Genomic DNA, 19,652 nt, shown 5'->3' on the forward strand with positions numbered 1-19,652 from the left:
TTAATGATTTCAAACACTGGATATGTGGCTGTACGTCTTCAAGTCAATTCAATTCAATTCACATTTATTTGTATGAGTCCACATTACAGTTTAGAGAGATCTGTTATCAGAGGAAGTTATGTATTTCAGAAATGTACATATACAAATCACAGTCAGCTAAGTCATGCAATACAGCTTCATTGCTTTCAGGAGATAAATCCGCAGTGCTGAGTCGACGCTGTCATGATAATAACTGGTAAAGGTGCAGTGCATCATCTCTCGCGGGACGTTTTATGTTTGGTCGTACACACACTGTACAGAACGTCTCCAGGACGACTGATTCTCTGAAGGATCGGCGTTCACACCTGCTCCACCTGAGTGAGCCACATCACAACACTGAGTTCACATCAGAGAGCTGGCATCGCCCTCCAACAGTGAGCTCAAATACATTAGAGTTTGCCTAGCAGTATTTTTCAGTTACAATCTATATATAAAGCATTGTGTTTCTTCATCTACAAAGCCTATAGACTGAACATGAATAGTTGCAGAAAAAAAAAACAGGGTTCATGCAATGTGTTTAAAGTGTATATACTTGAATTTGAGTTTTTGACATTTAAAGGGGACATATCATGCTAAATGCACTTTTTTAGCCCTTAAATGCATTTTGTTGTATATTTGGAGTGTTTAGAAGTACAGAAAAGATTAAATTATTCTCTTCAGGTGCTTCGTTGATATCTTTATATTCTGTTTTGGTCATATTTTTCAACCTGTTCAGATTTTTCTGTTTTCTATGACGTTTTTTGAACTATCACGTCACAGTATTTGCAGCGGAACTGCCAAATAAGGACATTGACTTCCGGCCCAACACTTCGAGCGATCCGCCATTATTATTTCTCGCTGCAATTTTGTAGTCCAAGCTAAAGGATGCAGAAGTTACGAGACTCGGAGAGGGTAAGTTAAAATGATCGGTTGTTGGATGTAGTAACCCACACGCTTCATTACACCGTCTAATGTAGATGAACTGCCGCGCTTGTGGCGCATGTTTAACTGAAAGAACGAGCAGAGAGAGAGAGAGACCCGGTCTCGCGCGCGCTCACTCTCTCTCTCAGAGCCCGGCGAAAGTGTAAACAAAACATCACCCTCTCCAAACTAGACGCTGTCTTGCTCTCTCTCCCTCGCACATATTAATCAAAATAAATCGACACGGTGGTAAAAGGTCGGAAGACCAAAGTTTCATGTGTAAATACAGTAACACACCATTGCGATACATCCATATGAAGACGTTGTTCTGCAGGTTCGTCGTCTTCATTTTCATTTCGCTCCGGCTCCAACTCTGGCTCGAACATCTAAGGCTGGCTGGACAAGTCTTCCGTTGTTGATATTTTGTTAATAACGTGTGAATAAAAAGTTTCTGTGCCGCTAGATAATCCTATCTCTGCTATCAAACTACAAAAATGGCCGAACGGGGTGGAGTTGAACCTCTGCAACCTGGAGAGGGGGCGGGGTATGAAGTGTCTCAATTGTATTTAAAGAGACCGCACCAAAACGAGTTGATTTCAGAAGCACCTAAGAAAAGGGGTAAAAAAGGGGCCCGTGGAGCTATAATAATGAGGAATTCAGACCCAAGCATTGCAGTTCCGATTTATATAGACTACAAATGTATGATTTATATGTAAAAAGGAACAATTTAAAAGCATGATATGTCTCCTTTAAGTCCTGGAAATCTGGAGTTATTAAGAGTTATTGAAAGACAAAATATGTGAAATTAGTGTTTAACTTTATTGATAAAACAATCTTTTCACGCAAAATAAACACTGCAGCCCGTCTGATAGAGCCATTTCACATGGCTATGAGCGTGATATTGTTCATATACACGTATATGATACCGCTTTCATTCTTCAGGAGAAAAATGTATAATAGCCTATATTCATGAGAAAAAAAATCAGTTTGAATAAGGAAAACGATATATTTGTCATAGTATCCTTTAAATGCTTAAAGTTACCGCCGTTATAGCATGTGCTGCGCTTTATTTGTACTGTTTTGTTTTATTAGTTTATTTTTATTTATCTATTTACCTTTTTTAGAATTTGAAGGAGAATAAAGAAACTGTTAAATAAGTGAGATTTCTTTTTAGTCCTAGAAAACCAACCAAGTAGTGCTTGAAAAGTCCTTGAAAGTCCTGGAATTTAATTTTGCAGAATCTGTACGAACCCTCAAAAAAATACAGTAAGTTACAGAACAACCTGTAAATTTTGCAATTGAAGACACTAATTTACATTTTAGATTGGTAAACCCAACAGCCCTTTTCTGCTAAATTAGCAAGGCCACGCTGCTACTGAAATCTGTTTTGTGCCTTTAACACACACTGACAATCTGCATAATAACACTAAAGGTAAAAAGAAAACCACATGATGAATTTCACAAGCCGAGGGAAATACTGATGTAATAAAGATGCACCATCATGGTAACATGCGTGACAGTAAAATAATACAACACTCATTTAACAACATAAGATGGAACATAAAATCCTAATGTACATAACTGATAACAAGCAAAAAACTAAGAAGAAACAATTATTCAAATTAAATTTGACTAAACAAACATTTAACAGTATTTTACTGTAAAATAACATGAAATGTAAGTTAGATCTATTGCAGATCTATTAACTTACTGTTGACCAATCAACATGTTTCTACTGTCACATTTTTACAGTTAAAATTACACAGATGTTTCTTCCACTGTGGCTTTTCTAATTTGATGCAGATTGTTATTCAACAAAGACATTGATCTGACTCCACATTCAGCGTCTCGTTTCAGAAGACCTGTAAGCTTCAGCCGCACAAAAGAGCAAGCGAAACACATGTGTTAATGAACCTGTAGGATTTGTCCAACTCTTATATTTGCCATCATGCTGATATTAATTATGGGCTTATTATTATCTGTCCTTGACTAAAACAACACCGTAAAGCTGAAGCTGAACTCCTCAGGTTGGGTTTTCACAGTTATGCAATAGAGGAACCATTGTGTTAAAGTCCCCCTGTGGTGAAAATCCAGCTTTTAATGTTGTTTATGTGTCTATGTGGTGTTTTTAATATGCTTTAAGACAAACCATGTGTAAATTCATAAGTCGACACCATTGCTGAGTATTTCCTCCTTAAAACTGCAGTGAACCAAAGACAGTCTCAAAAACACGCTTTGAAATCGCTGGTGTTTCTGACGTCACAAACTACCTTGTAACCAATCAGATCAACGAGTGATCGTCAACCAGTGGATCTCTGAGCTGAGTGAGTGAGTGGAGGCGGGGCTCATTTGCATATTCATAGAACCGCGCATACTAAATGAGGCAAGGGTGTCGAGTTACATTCAAGATATTTTAAGGCATGAAGACATTATTTTCAAGGAATTATTTTTTCAATATGTCATTTTGGTGATCAAAAGTTTTAAGGGATAAAATGATTGACTACAGGGGGACTTTTAAAAATGTAAAGAACATTTTCCCACTAAGAACCTTTTGAGCAATGAAGTTTTTCTTGAACCATACATGCAGATAAAAACATTCATGTTTTATGTTTTGGAACTGAATCTCCTGGGTTGGTACAGGACTTGTTTTTGGGATATTACACCTCCTCCTAGAGACGGATCTGCCGAGGCCACAGTCTCCCTGGTAAAGTCTGAGTTAGAGATGCAGGGGCCAATGAAGCCTGTGGGTAATTGATCAGGGTATATTGTGTTCTAGTCTCTAAGTAACAGTGAATCTCCACGGACGAACATCTCAGTCAAGCTGCCGGTGATAATGAGCTGTGGGGTTGAGATCCTCCCTTTACTCCTCCTTTAGACAGTTTCTCGGTCCCTCGTCGACTTGCCTTTCATTTGTTCCCCCTTTTTTCTTTGTGACAGGCCTCGCATGTCGCCTTGCTAAACTCAGTCCAGAGGGATTTGCTCTCGGTGAGTGTTGTTGAGAGATGTAGTAAACCAAAACAAGTGTATGATGCAACTAACATGCTGAGAGATCTGATTTTAATGTCATTACTTTTAGCAGACTTCAATATTCAACCATTTTCAAGAGTCATTTCACTGGTGCACAAAATAAACATTATGCCTAGAATTCATTGGAAAAACAAATAGTGTAGTTTTACTCTACATTGAGCTCATTTTATGTTTGTCTTGGAAACTTTTTACCATGCTTTCATCATTTATTTTTGCTACTTTTAATGTATTAGCCCAAACTTTTAATCTTAAATCATAAAACCCACCATAAAAATATGATTTATTAAATGTCCAAAAGTATTTAATTTGGATTAATAATGAAATAATCACAAACCAGTTCAATATGTATTGTAAAAACTGTATATATTTGTTGTTTAGTGGCAATTATGTATTTTTTTTTATCAAAAATGCCCCGCAGCTGTGGCTCCATCGCCACCACACCGAACAATTCAGGTTTCTGTAAAGTTACACTGTAAAAAAATTGCTGTAGTTTTGCAGCTGTTTGCCAGTAACTTACTGTAGATTTAAATTGATGTTATTTACTGGCAACAGTTTGTTCAAAGTTAAATGAACATTAAACATTAACAAGTCTTTGTCTTTAAAGAATAAAATTATAAAATAACAATCTAATGCAAAGCATTCTGGGAACCAGAAATCTTCATCAACCTTTTTCTGTTTTTTTCCTTCAGATTTTGGTTCCCAGAATTCTTTGCATGAGGATGTTATTTTAGTTTTATTCTGTAAAGATAAAGACTTGTTAATGTTTAATGTTCATTTAATTTTGAACAAATTGTTGCCAGTAAATAACATCAATTTAAATCTACAGTAAGTTACTGGCAAGTAGCTGCCAGTAATACTGTAATTTCTACAGATTTTTCTAACAGTGTACTGTACTTGTTTTACCAGTGAGAGAACTCTATTAGTGAAGAAATTGAGATGATATGTGAGACATAATAAGTAAATAAAAAAAATAAAGGTAAATATCAATCATGAACAGAATCTAATCAAGCTGAAATTTGGTCAAATTTTGTGTGAAACTATGTACAACTATTTAATTGTAATTTCACAAACTGCTATTAAAAACAACAGATTTCGTTTGAAAAGCGGTAATTAGATTTTTCACAACCTTCAGGAAAAAGAAAATGAGTTCTCCTGTGATTTATCTAGTGTTAGTGGACAAATCAGTAATAGTTCAGAGTAGTTTGTTTTAATGTCCAAATATGGAATTGTTAAATAGTGACGTTTATCACTTTTCAAAATGCTAAATAATAAGATATAAAGAATGCAGGCTTCAGTTTGCAAAAGTGAATTCATTGAAAGTAATGGCGTGAATGAAGGAGGAGAGCGGGAGTGCTGTGATCTGTGAAGAGAAACAGGTAAATCTGGTGTGGGTTCTGGTATAGGCGTCCACCACATGAGTCTTTCCCATCAAACAAGGCGGTGTTTAACAATCACTCTCTGTGAGGAAGACCCTTGAGTAATGTTTTGAGGACAATGCTCACATTTACACAATAGCTGCATCCCTGCTTGGGCCACTCGTGCTTCAGGTAAGGACTCAAAAGGATGTTTATTGAAGTTTTCTCCATGCAAACCTGCAAGGAGGAATATGGTGTATGCGAGTAGCCATTCCTGGTGTTAAGAGCCTGTGGCTGCATGTGATAGAGACCCGAGCGGGCACAAGGAGAATCACACCGGGCGTCCGTTTAAAGGTCGGCCCAAAAGAAGTTTAATGCTTTAAAGGCAAGGAAGCGCAAAAGGTCCATACAACAGTGGGTAAAATAAAAACACAAAAACAGTTACATATTACATATTAAAGGAAGATATTTAGAAGAATATCAGTAACCAGACAGTTTCTGGTCTCATTGACTTCCATAGTAGGAAAAAAAATATACTATGGTAGTCAATGAGACCAGAAACTGTCTGGTTACTGATATTCTTCTAAATATCTTCCTTTCTGTTCAGCAGAAGAGAGAAATTCATAAAGGATTGAAACAACATGAGGGTGAGTATATGATGACAGAATTTTCATTTTAAAGTGGAGTATCCCTTTAAAAACAATCAATCAATAAAACATACAGGCAAGAAAAAAACTAATATTGTCATTTGCACAACTGATATTTCCTAAATTAGTTCAAATGAGCATTTCTCCAGGGTGTGCACACAGAGGTTAGGCCCACTCCTCCAACTACAGGAAATAAAACAGCAAAACCCACATGAACAATTACATTATAACTATTATTACATGCATGATGCAAAAAACAGTAAGGACACAATTTTGAGGGATGGAGAAGCAACACTGGCTCTCCTTCACAGTCAATTCACTGGGTCTAGAAGATCTATAAGCTCATCTTCATTAGGGTAACAGAAGAGAGAGAGAGATGTCAACGTTACCCTCACTCCCACAGCCACTGTTTTAATTGTATTAGATTAATTGTATTAATTCACTGTATTAGAAACACCGATTGAAATCACTCACTCTATTGAGTAGGTAGGCCTATGTATTTTGAATAAGTAATTACTTCACGAGTCACGACCACTACAAAAGTATGTTCTATATAGTATGAATGCAATCTGGATGTACTTCATCCGCCATGTTGTCATTATCATGTGATCTACCAGTAGTGTTGCTTCACCGTCATTCATAAATCCTCTCCTGTGGCCTCATGGGATAGTAAAGTGTCCCATTCACACTTCTGAATCTCACCGAAAGTAGTAGATCACCCTAAAAGAAGAAACTGGATGAGAAAATAAACGATATAACAAAAAATAAAACAACGCGGATATTACAAAAATGTGACATTAAAAAGTATAAAACTGACTTATTTTTATAAAGTAACCCTGTCCAACACATCACCCGCAGGTAAAGTCTCCATTGACTTAAACAGACACACTAAAGCGTGTGGGGAGTTTGATGGGGGGTAATTGAGGATGAATGGGGGAAAGTCACGAGAGAGGAGGCAATACCTCCATCGCCATATGATCGGATATATGATTGGTCGTGATAATCCTGCCTCTTGTTTTCGTGCACGTTCTCTTCAGCCTGAATGAAGACATGGGATTAATGGGAAGACTAATAATGGGAATGACGTTAACTGGGAATGACGTCACTAGGCCAACCGGCACAGTCCGCATCACACTGGTTTCCTCGACAAAAACCCGAAAGGATTTTCCCATGGCTTTTGGATTATCGCTAAAAACAAAAGTTTATGATACTTGCACGGTTTGTCCATCAAGATAATTATCAAAGATGAACACACCTTTTATGAATTTTGAAGCTAGGCTATAAACGAATCCCACGAATTTAACGTCACCATCACTAAGCTTCCGACAACTCTTTCAGTTTTTATCTAAAAACATGTTCCCAGAACGTTTGAGTTAGAATATAGTTTATAAGAGCACAATTATAAGCATAACGAGGCTGTAAAAGCGGACTGAGTTTAGCTGATCGACGTGATGGCGTTTCGACAGCCTCTGCAGTCCCAATTACACACACACAAAAAAGATTTTTGCTGCTTGTTCAAATTGCTTAATTAAAATGAGCTTAAGCAACACAACTGCTATACATTTTGCCCTAACCTAATTTGACTGTGTTCAATCTGCTTAAATATATGTAAAATTTAAGTTTACTTAATCCGTTTGTGTCGGAGTACATGATTTATGTTTAGGGTGACCAGACGTCCCGAAAAATTCGGGACAGTCCCGAAATCTAAGCTGTTGTCCCGAATCCGGCCCTAATTGTCCCGAAAATTATACTAAAGCAAATTCTTGAGTAGTTATTGTCTGGTAAAACATTAAAAACTGTCCGTGGAGGTTGAGTCGTCCTGCAGCCAGCCCCCGCCGGCTGCAGCATCTTTTTCTTTTTCTTTTTTTGAAGTTCAACAAAGATACCGTAGGCGCGAATTAAAATGCATTGATAAGCGAGCGCGAGTTGCCGCAGCTGCGAGGACAGGCAGCCAGTAAAGGAGTGATTGATTGGTCGCGGCACTGTTTGAAAAAAAAAAAAACTTCGGCCTAATGTCTGATGTTGGGTTACACAAAGCAAATCATCTACACAATTATTTAGTTTTCTTATTTAATGACCGACAATTTCGTCATAATAATAATTTTGGCATAAGGCTTATTAGCGTTAGACTTTACTATAGCCTGAAATGTCTGATTTACGCACTGTTACAACAGTCTTTTTTTATTTTTTTTGGTCACAATGACATTTGAGTGTTTTTTACTATTTAACTATAGGCTATGTAGTCTAATATCATAGTAGGACTATCCCAAAACCTCCCCAAAAAACACTGCTCCCCCCCCCCCCCCCCAGTCCCGAATTACAGTCAATCTCATCTGGTCACCCTATTTATGTTGCATTAACTGAAACTGGGCGGTGCTTGTTAGTTCCCAGCATGCTTTGCAAATGGCTGAGTTAAGAGAGAATAAATGTTGAAATTAAGTGTTATTTTATGTGTTATTGAAGAAAATGAGAAAAGGGGAGGACTTGATAGTGTGTAATTGTGTTTAATGTTTAATTCCATTGGAATTATTAGAACCATTGGGTTACTGTGGAGAAGAGTGGAGCATTTGCTTAGGCTGTGGACAGATACTGCACTTATAAAAGTTCTGGCTGATGGAGCATGCAAATGTTAACAGTTAAGATGCTAATAACAATTATTGCTAGCTAATAGCAAGCTATAATCTGACAATTTAATTGTGTTGCATTAAAACTAGTGAAGTCTTATTGATTGAATGAATATGTAAATTTGAATATCTGAATCATATCAGGGAGCCTTTTAAAAATCACTTTGAGGCTATTTAATTGGGTCATTTAAAATTTCTTCATTCCATGATATTGAAGTTACATGAACAAATTGTGTTTGTTTAACTTTATTGATTCATGTGGAACTGATGTATACTATTAAATCATGTAAATCCAACACACTATTTTTTTCAGTGATACTTGTCAGCAACCCTCTTATTCAAGACACATAGCCTAACAGCTTCAAAATAATCTCGGTACACTGAAAACATAGTGTGTTGGATTTACATGATTTAATTGTGTACATCAGTCCCACGTGAATCAATTAAGCTAAACAAACATAATTTGTTCATGTAACTTCAATATCATGGAATGAGTCATTTTAAATGATTCAATTAAGTAGTCTCAAAGTGATTTATAAAAGGCTCCCTGACATGATTCAGGTATTCAAATTCATCCAAAACAATTGCATATATTTTAGTGTCTGGGATGGCAGATCATTACCTAGCAGCCTATGAAGGAGTGAGCCAGCTCTCAGATTTCTTCAAAAATATCTTAATTTGTGTCTTACGGGGTTGGAACAACATGAGGGCGAGTAATTACTGACAGATTTGTCGTTTTTTGGGTGGACTAACCCTTTAAAATATCCCAAACGTGATTTCGCGCCAAAACAGTCGAACCCGTTGCGTGGTGACGCAGGCGCAGCGTGGGGTTTCCCAGCCCTGAGAGCAGGGTCACTCACCGCGCCCATCTCTGCTGTCTGATGGCCGGAGCGAGAGCCTGACACACGGAACGCAGAAGAACCACTCCAGCACCGGAGAACGACGCGCGTGGGACGTACAGAAAGGCTAAATTTGGACCGAGCGTTTGTTGGTCACGTTTACCACAAGGCGTTTGCGTGAAGCTTGCGTTATTTGGGCAAGAATCGGCGTGGTTGCAGCTGTCGCGGCTGCGGGTTCGGGGAGTGCCGCTCTCCGCTGACTGACTGACGGACTGTCTGCGGGTCGGGCAGCTGTGGAGCCCTCTTCGCTGTTTACAGTCAATGATACATACACAACGAACTGTTCCGACGAAACACAGGTCAGTGTTGATCTTCTCTTTAACGGTCGCCTGATTGCCTGTGTTCGGCTGTTGTGGGGTTCGGTTGGGGTGGGGGCCGCTGCTGCTGCTGCTGCTGCTGGACTCACACAACACACATTTAACAGTCACTGTGGCTTTATTTGTCAATATGTGCTGCAAATATCAAATTACTAGGCCACATAAGTGGTTTAGTATGTGTTAACTTCCTCAAATCACGGTCATGTGGCAGAGATGTGCTGTTAGCTGACTAGCAGCACTCATAATCGGGCTCCATATTCACGTTAAATACTGTCAGGTGATTCTGCCGTCGGGCACTCGCATTTCCGTTACAACGGTGTCAAACCGTTTCTTAGTTTGAATATTTAAACGTAAACCCTGGTTTGCTGAGTATTGTAAGCCTGCATTGGTGCAGATGATGATGATGATGATGATGATGAAATGGACAGTGAAGATGGAGGATAAAGCCAAACTACCTCCCCCACTTCACTTCATCATGGAGTCGCACTGTTTGTGCGTTAAATATCATATTTCTCCATGATAAATCCTCGATGAAGCACTCAAACACCGGACTCTCGCGGATGTGTGTGTTTGTGTGTGATCGAAGTGCTTCTTTGATTGGTTTTTAAATTGGTTTTTAACCCTGAGCCTGTGCTTTTAACGACCTTAAACGGGAGTTAATGGGATTTTCTCGATCTGTTTAACGTGTGTGTTGTGTACGAGTGATTTATGGTTGTGTTCGTGGCGGAAATGTCAATGAGGAAGAGCAGCATCTGTGTGTTTCATCACAGTTCGCAATCATATTGCTGTGATTGTATGTAATAATGCCGGTGTCCGTTTAAAGCGCTTCTACTGTCCTGCTGAAACATGTACGCGGGCGCGCGCGCGCGTGTGTGTCAGCACTAGTGTGTTTATGTGCTCAGTGAGTGTGTGTGTGTGTGTTCACGGCCTACAGCTGCTGCAGCCAACAAGATGGCGACTGATGAAGACACAGCCCTGCCTCACACACACTCACACATCACGCATGCTCTCATTCACTGCTAAAAAACATGACATACACGCTCAAATAGCCTCGGTTCTTACACAGCTGACACTCACAACTCACTTGTACATCTTACCACACGCTACACACGTACTGTTATACATCTGAAACATCAATGCTCTCATATATTTTGTGTAAATCACAGTCACAGGGTTACCGTCCTGTATTTTCAGGAATCTTGACGATGTAATTGGCTGGTTTCAGTTTCGTTCAGAACTCCGCAGGGTGTTCATGAATCACACTTCACACACCTGATTCTTAGTCACTATGAAATCAAAATGGACTGGTTTTTATGGAATATTGCAGTGTTTATTATATAAATGATTTATCCATGCACATCTTTTTATTTATTTATTATTTCATGTTCCTGGTAATGTTGAATCAGAATCTTCCTCTTGCAGAGACATCTCTACTCTGATGTGGGCGGGGCAACCTGTCACTCACATGAGATCAGCCAATAGCAAACCACAACCATCCAATCAAAATCCCCCCAGATAAAATCAAGCCCCGCCCTACATTTGTTCTTGTTCCAGAAACGTTTCACTCGGATATACACAATATAGAGAAGAAAAGACGTGCGCAACTTGTGTTTCATATCGACTTGAACACACAATCAGTATGGTCATGGAAATTAATTAGGCCTATATTTCCAAATCTGTTGGGAAAAACAAAACAAAGTGATCTTGCTGGGTTGGAGGGTGCAATTTGTTCAATTTGACAATATTCACAAAATTTGACATGACAATATTTTGGCCAATTAGATGGTTTTCAGCTACAAATTTAGCAGCGCTTAATACATTTTAAATAGCAGTTTTTGCAAAACAGTGTCTGAACATTGATGGACCTGCACATATCACATAGGGATTTGAGCTGTAAGGTGGGCTGCGCTTTGTGTCTTATGTAACAAAACGTCAGCGTCAGAATGAAATAAAAGCCCTGCAAACATTCACAGGACTCATGAAAGAGAGCAAACAAAGTCTCAGAAGAAAACCTTTTCCTTTATAACTCGCATCGTCTTACATCCCCGCAGGGCGCTTGATTGAGTCCACAGAAAGTGTCAAATATGGCATGAAGTTACTACACAGTAAAAAGATTATTAAAGTGCATTTTAGAAGAGAACTCTGTTTCAGTCTTTAAATTTACTAGCTATTTATGAGGGAAATCGTTTCTACACCAAATTTTGCGGCCACAGAAAAGAATCCTGTCTCGTAACCCAGAAATGTAAATGTCTCGTAACCCAGTGCAGCGTTCTCGGGGGGTTTTAGCGGGAACCTTGGTGCAAATGTTGTCTTTTATGGTTGATTTTCTCTTTTAGGTCAGCTTCTGTCATGGTGAAACAGCAGTCTAAAGTGAATCTTGCTGAGCAACTTGCCTGAATCAGGTTTAATATCAGCGCCAGCGGCAATTGAATATAACCATTGACTTGTTACTGCAAGACCAGCGCAAGAGCGTTCATCTGTATATTCAACCGGACCACATGTTGGCCATGTGCTCGCATACTTAAAGTATCTTTTATATCCTTAAAGTCATTTGAAGCAGCTCAAGTGAATGAGACATTGTGTATTCCCGCTGTAGTCAATTTTATGCCTTAAAACTCATCTTTGATCACCAAAATGACACATTTTAGCCTTTTTTTCCTTGGAAAAAAACCTTCATTCCTTAAAATATCTTGAATGTAACCTGACACCCTCGCCTCATTTAGTATACGCGGTTCTATGAATATGCAAATGAGCCCCGCCTCCACTCACTCACTCAGCTCAGAGATCCACTGGTTGACGATCACACGTTGATCTGATTGGTTACAAGGTAGTTTGTGACGTCAGAAACACCAGCGATTTCAAAGCGTGTTTTTGAGACTGTCTTTGGTTCACTGCAGTTTTAAGGAGGAAATACTCAGCAATGGTGTCGACTTATGAATTTACACATGATTTGTCTTAAAGCATATTAAAATCACCACATAGACGCATAAACAACATTAAAAGCTGGATTTTCACCACTGGGGGACTTTAAAAATGTTCAAATTGGCATCATTACAATATGCAAGAAGATGCAAAATGCACGTAAAGCTCGTGGATATCTGTTGCTTTTGTTGTAATGCGTTTTTCCCCCTGATCTCTTTTTATCCCACTTCATGTTTTCAGCCGCGCCTCTGAATAGGATTAAATTGTTCCCGTCTGTATATGGCGGCTTTCGGGATTATGGGTTTGGTCAGTGATAGTGCTGATTTGACTCGTGTGTGTTTTACCCAGCTGTCTCCACAGTTGACATGCCCTTTCAGCATATTTGATCTTTTTTAATCCTTAAGTAAAGTTCATGCCACTGCGTGCTGTCATTTACTCTCATGGCATATTTTTGTTTGTGTCAGTATTTGTGGAGCGTCACGTAATCTAATCTGTATGAATGACGAGGTTGTAGCGCATCAGCTCATGTTTGCCTTCTGATGGGAGTAAAATCAATCCAGTCAGCTCACATTTACATTACATTGAGTTTAGCTCCACACACACATTTGGACCACCGGATTCAGTGTTTCTGGACTAAAAGGGCATGTGAATGCTAGGGGTGGGAATCACCAGAGGCACCACGATACGATATTATCCCGATACTTAGGTCACGATACGATATTATTGCGATTTTAAACATATTGCCATATTCTGCAATATATTGCAATTTATTACCTTTTTCCAACTTCAAATTATGTCCGCAAAGGAAAACTGTCAACATCTGTTTGTTCATGTCACATCAATTTTATTGCCAGAAAATGTGATTGTCAAGCGGACTAACTAAAAAACACTTACATGAACCTGTGATAACGTGCAAACTGGGTGCTGGTGTGGTGAGTAGTTCGAGCTCGGCCAGATTCGGCTCGAAGTCGTTCATCTTCGGATGCGACGCCACGCGCGTTGTTACAAAATCTGCCGTGCACACCGCCAGGCGAAATGGGCCCTTGCTCACCCAACGCGCGCGACCGCCCACACCGCGATGACGTAATTTTTGCCGCGCGCACCTTCGCGCTCGTGCGGACGTGTCGAGTATAAATCAGGTATTAGAGTGCTCCTTTGTGCTGTGACGATGTCTCCAACCGTCGAGAAGACTTTCTTTCTCTGATGCTGCCATGTTTATTTTATCTACGTCCTCCTGCACGCTGACAGTCAACCTGACAGTCACCCGCTGACCTCACCAGAAAACAAACAGCACCATCTAGTGGACTGAATGAGCAATTGAATTTTAGCAGTCTACTACCAAAGTTAAATTCTCATGTGTAATTTAAATAATAAAAGATCGATACTTGGCGCCCGTGTATCGATACAGTATTGCCACAGAAAATATCGCGATACTATGCTGTATCGATTTTTTTTTCCCCCACCCCTAGTGAATGCTGGACATCAGAAACACAAGCTCATGCAAGAAAGTATTTTCACTTAACTGCATTGCAAAGTTCAAGTTTGACGCACTTGGACCTGCAAATTCGTATTACGCGAAAAACACATGACCAATAGTTAGTATATTGAACATCAGTGCATCATATTATCTTAATTAAAAAAGCAAAAAAATCCCAAAACTCTAAAGCTGCTGCATTACAGTGGAATAGATCGTATATTTTTACATTCGTTTTATGTTGAATTTATGATTTTAAAAATGGCATCACAGAGCTTGACATATCTCGTTCATTACAATGTCCAAATAAATTTTGCATGCTAAAGTCGGGTGATCACCCCTTTATACTTTAGCAGGATTGGAACTGGAACTGAACTCAAAATTGCAGTTTGAAACTTATTTTGCAATCATTAAAAAAAGTCCTTTCTGCATAGTATGAATGTGTTTAGTTTAGGGTTGTCATGGTACCAATACCAGTGAAATTTCACGGTTCTCTGTACCAATTTCGGTACATAAAAACTGAGAGTGGACTCTGACTAACTTGAACACCTCTGGTTGCCCATTGAGTTCATGCGCTCAACAGATATGTCTGTGATTGGCTACAACGCTTCAAAAACACACACACACACACACGGGAGTGTTTGAAACAGCCGCCTATCATATACTTTTTGTGCGCAAAAAAGCAACTAAAAGCTCTCAGATTTCATCAAATATTTTGATTTGTGTTCTGAAGGTGAACGAAGGTCTTACGGGTTTGGAACGGCATGAGGGTGAGTAATTAATGACAGAATTAAAATTTTTGTGTGAACGAACCCTTTAAGTGTTTCATAATGAGGAGTGGCAGTGTGATGAGCGGCTCGATCAGTAAATGCTACTTCAGTTCTGCAAGTGCAAGTTTGATTCACTACTGATGTGCATTTAAGAAGCAAAACATTACGTTTTTACTCAAATCACTTCATAAAGTCAGTCGAGTGTTTGAAATAACTTTGATTTTGGATCTGAAGTGGCTTCTCATGACAGAATGAGGCAGAAAATATAATATTTTTTATTATTCTTTACTGTAATTAATGCTATATCGATTAGCATTGCATTATAAAAAGGCCTATACTTTATTATTATGAAAATACATGAGAGTACAGATAAACCATATATTGTCGCAGTCGTGTTTATCGTCTTCATTATCGTCAAGTCAAAGCATTTCTATCTTCTTTTTGTTCAGCTACAGCGATAGCTGGATGCCTCTGTTCATATTAGGGATTTGCTGGAACGTCATAAGGTATTACATCTGTGAAGCATAGACAAAAGTTGTGGAGTTTTTTTTGTTTTAGGTTAAAAATATGGAAAATGATGTCGGACTCAACCATAAACAGTGTTCCCTGCTCTGCCACTGCTGAATCTATAGTGTCAAGTCAATACAGTGCGAGCAGTGTTGTCTGCTTCACTAACAAATGACTCTCTTTAAAGAGTCTAAAAGAGTTAGTGGTTTAAATCAGTCTGAGTCTTTCTCTGAATGAACTGTCTGAATCAGAGCCGTTGCTGAGCTAACACCCAACTCACTTAATGAACTGTCCTGGGCATGTGTGAGTACGATGGCACGACTTCTCTACCTAACGTGTCGAGTGATGCTCACACTGGCTGACCTGTGCTGTCACACTCTTTTCCTCGCAGGTCGTTTGAATACGCGTCTGTTATCAGGCCGTCATGTGCTGCTTTGAATAAGCAAAGCGACCTGCAGGAGTGTAATACCGTAAGCCGCTGGTTCTACGCTAGTATGCTTTTGCATGTGAAAACACACCATTTGCATTTTGAATAAAGGCTGTTGATCTTGCTAGCGTTGAACTGAACGGCAGCAGAAACGTGTCCGATCCTGATGGAAAGCTGAGCAGCTGTCATGATTTCAGTAGTCTTCATATACAAAGATACAAAGCCATGAACTTCAGTTTGAGCACATGAACTACTCGTCCTGCTAATGAATCAAAAACGTACATTACAACATGACACTATGAAAAGTTTTTTGATTTATATTACCAAATATTCAGATATACAAATGAGCAGAAGTAGTTTAATAGTGTTGAGAGACTCGATTATGGTAATGCTACATAGCAGTGCACAGATCTTTAGTCGTGACTTGCTGACTTGGATTGGACAGATTTGGATTGTAAATAGAGAAAAGGCATGTTGTGTAACACTATATTAGATCATGGTAATCAAAGAAAAAATCACTCTCTGCTCTTGACTGAATAACTTTAATCGTAAGCATTAATCTGCATTTCATTTTAACACTTAAAACTATCCAGTGTGGTTTTACATTTGATTAGCCTACATTAATTTCAGGCTATTTCTGACCTGAATACTGTTAGACCCACCTGAAAAACTCAAGCTCTGTTTATTTAGTCTCTTTATTCTATTGTAGGGCTGCAGCTATCGATTCTTTTTGTAATCGATTAATCTAGCACTTAATCGATCGATTAATCGAGTAATCGGATAAAAACTTTTAGTGTGTTTTTAAACAACCAAAACAAATAATGCATAACGAAAATGATGTGGCTGAAAAACTCCAACATTTGGCTTCAAAACTGAGCCTATTTATTGTAATTTTTACCCATTTAGTGTTTAAGTGCCAGTGCCAACAATTATATAACAATACAGTTAAGTCAACTTTATACTGTAAAACATGTATAACATGTAAAACTATGAATACAAACTTAAATAGTAAAGGCCATTTGGTCTTAGTTTTGTCTTCTTAATACAACATTACAAAAAAAGGATTGCACCTTCTGCAAATTACCCACCGGAGAACAAAAATAAATGAAATGAATATAAAATATCAAGCCAAACAGGTACACAATGTATACAATTTATATAAAAAAAATAAGTGTAGCTTTGAAAAGGGGAATGTTTTATTGCAAATATGCATTTTGTTAAATAGAAAAAGAACAGCATTTTGTTTTTCACTTAGGCTAGTTGAAGAATATTAGCACGTTTTGTAGTAGTATATTTTTTTGTTAATTTAAAATGTTCTATGCTCAATTACTTTGGTAGCCGATTATGTCTTCCCCAAAAGTACGAGTGGATTTGGAGAAGCAGGCTGGTGGGGAGTTTCATTTTTTTGTTGTTGTCTGTAACTATTTGGTAGACGTGACATAGACAAGGTCTCGCAAAGACTGCAATACAATATTTGTTCCTCCATCATTCACGTCTCGGTGAACACAGTGAATGCATGCTGAAATTATTGTTGCGTGGCTACATAAAAGTTTAAGCATATGTGATGCATTGCCGCAATTGGTCTGACTGGCGCGTGAGAGAGACGAGGGTGCATGTGTGTGTGTGAAGGGGTTCTTTCTTTAGGCTATACGTTTACTTCTTAAAAACATCAAAGCTAAACATCATATATCTAGTCAAACCGCATCACGACATCACTACAAATACAGTGTGGGATTAAATTCAGCGAACATCATAGGCTTCGGCACGGGCGAAAATATTGGCGCTGGGTCAAAAAAAATGCGGGGGACAGAATCGTTACCTTGTTTCAGCGACGCTGAAAGGAAGCGATCCCAAACTTTAGACATACTCTGCCGTTTATGGACATCTTTACTCTCTGCCATCGCGCCAAATAAATTCAAAATGTATCACGCGCTATGGTGTGCTTCCTGAACATTGAACAACGGTCAGTGTGAAATCAGATCCCTGCGCGTATAGTGCGCGTCATAGGAATTTAACGAGGCTTCGAGGCAGAGTTTTAGCCTCGAGGAATTTTTGTAATCGAGTAAATCGAGTAACTCGATGAATCGTTGCAGCCCTATTCTATTGTATTTATTTGTGCCATTTGTTGCCTTGGCTTTTAGCTTACTTAGTTGGGGACATAAAATACTTAACAATATTATTGATCTGCCTTAAGGTGGACGATGACGCAATTTTCTAGAAACAAACTTTGTTGTATACTTTAGTAAACGTAGCCCTATGATTCAAATAAAGCCTCAGTGTGCTGTGTGTAAGCTATTGCAACCAAATCATCAAAAAATAATGAGATAACAAATGATCTCTATGGAGGTATATTTGGCAGGTTTGCCCGTGGTATCGAACATCGATATTTTTCAATGTATCGTATCGAAGTTGGAAATTCCAGTATCGTAAAACACTTGCATTGAGCTCACAGTGCATCAGAGGTTATGCTGTATGGAGGAAATGCTTTGAGCTGTGTAAAGATGTTGGATGCGTGTGCCGTCGAACTGCTGTGTATTTCATGTGTGACACAGTTGAGCATCCAGAGGAACCGGTTTGGTCGGAGGCAGATGCCGGCGCTGGTTTGTCGGAAGGAGTTTGATGAGATCAAGTGTTAAATGTGTTGCATTCTGGGCTACAGTTACAGTGGTAAACAAGAGAAGTGAGCTTTGTTCCAAAACCTGCTGTGTGGTTTCTACATAAGCAACAACCTAATAGACGACACCTCGTGAGCTCTGTGGATTCAGTTACATGCTAAGCCATTTTTTTTTTTTTTTTTTCGTACATTTATAATGGACATTTTTATCATCTGCCATCTTGAATGAACGTTTTCCCTGAGCTTGACATGGTGCATTCTGGGATTGCAGTCTCCCTGAACAATACTTGTGATGCTGTCTTAGAACAGAGCAACAGAAGCGCGATCGTATAATCATACTGCTAACCTTTTGAAATGCTGTTTGCTCACCCATGATGCCTGAACTGCCTATAGGAAGACAGCTCACAACATTTTGGAACGGAGCCACAGTCACATGACCTTTCTTGCTTTGTATTAACTCTTTCCCTGCCAGTGTTTTCTAAAAAGAAGTTGCCAACCCGCACCAAACTTTCAAACAACTTTCATGGCCCCAAAAATGTTTGTTGTTTTGGCATTGTGTTTCCCACAGACTTACACACTATTTGCTTACTCCTACACTTACACACTATTTATATTCTAATGCCCTTTCGTAAGGGAAGGCCTCTGGTTGTGGTCCATTTATGGAGATCCTCAGACATGAAGAGAGGTGTGTTTACCTAAAGATAAAACAAAAACAAACTAAAATACCACAGCGTAATGTAAAGGAAATGTGTAATTATATGTTGTGCTTTTCAAAGGGATGCACTTACCTTGTTCATGGTTGAGAATTGAAATCATTCAGAGTTAACAGTGGAAACCGGGATAACAAGTGCAATGCTCACAAGAAGGACCAGGAAGGGGAACAGAGTTCGGATTGAAGTGCTTGAATTTCGCTTTTTGAAATATAAGTCTTGGAAAACCATTGAAAACGGGCGTATTTATGAAAAGGTACTTGAAAATTGCGTGAATTATGAAAGACAATATATGTGAAATCAAATTGGTGTTTATTTTTTTTTTTAAGTAAAACAATCTTTTCATGCAAAATGAACACTGCAGCCCGTCTGATATAGATAAAGAGCCATTTCGCATACGTTTCATATACTCAGGTTTCC

The 19,652-nt window shown here is 38.8% G+C and overlaps 1 protein-coding gene across 2 annotated transcripts in view; it reads left to right on the forward strand.

The window, feature by feature from the left end:
• Positions 1-845: 845 nt before the first annotated feature.
• gnb1a (guanine nucleotide binding protein (G protein), beta polypeptide 1a) overlaps positions 846-19,652 on the forward strand; it is a 55,629-nt gene continuing 36,822 nt past the window's right edge. The window contains exon 1 of one of the 2 annotated variants that reach the window (XM_081349318.1): positions 846-930. The gene's annotated coding sequence lies outside the window, so the exon portion shown is untranslated. Of the gene's footprint in view, positions 931-9,337; positions 9,791-19,652 lie in introns of those variants that run through there. The other variant, XM_081349317.1, reaches the window with a different exon arrangement.

Source organism: Scardinius erythrophthalmus (genome assembly GCF_964197995.2).
Source record: "Scardinius erythrophthalmus genome assembly, chromosome: 20".
NCBI classification, from domain to species: Eukaryota; Metazoa; Chordata; class Actinopteri; order Cypriniformes; family Leuciscidae; genus Scardinius; species Scardinius erythrophthalmus.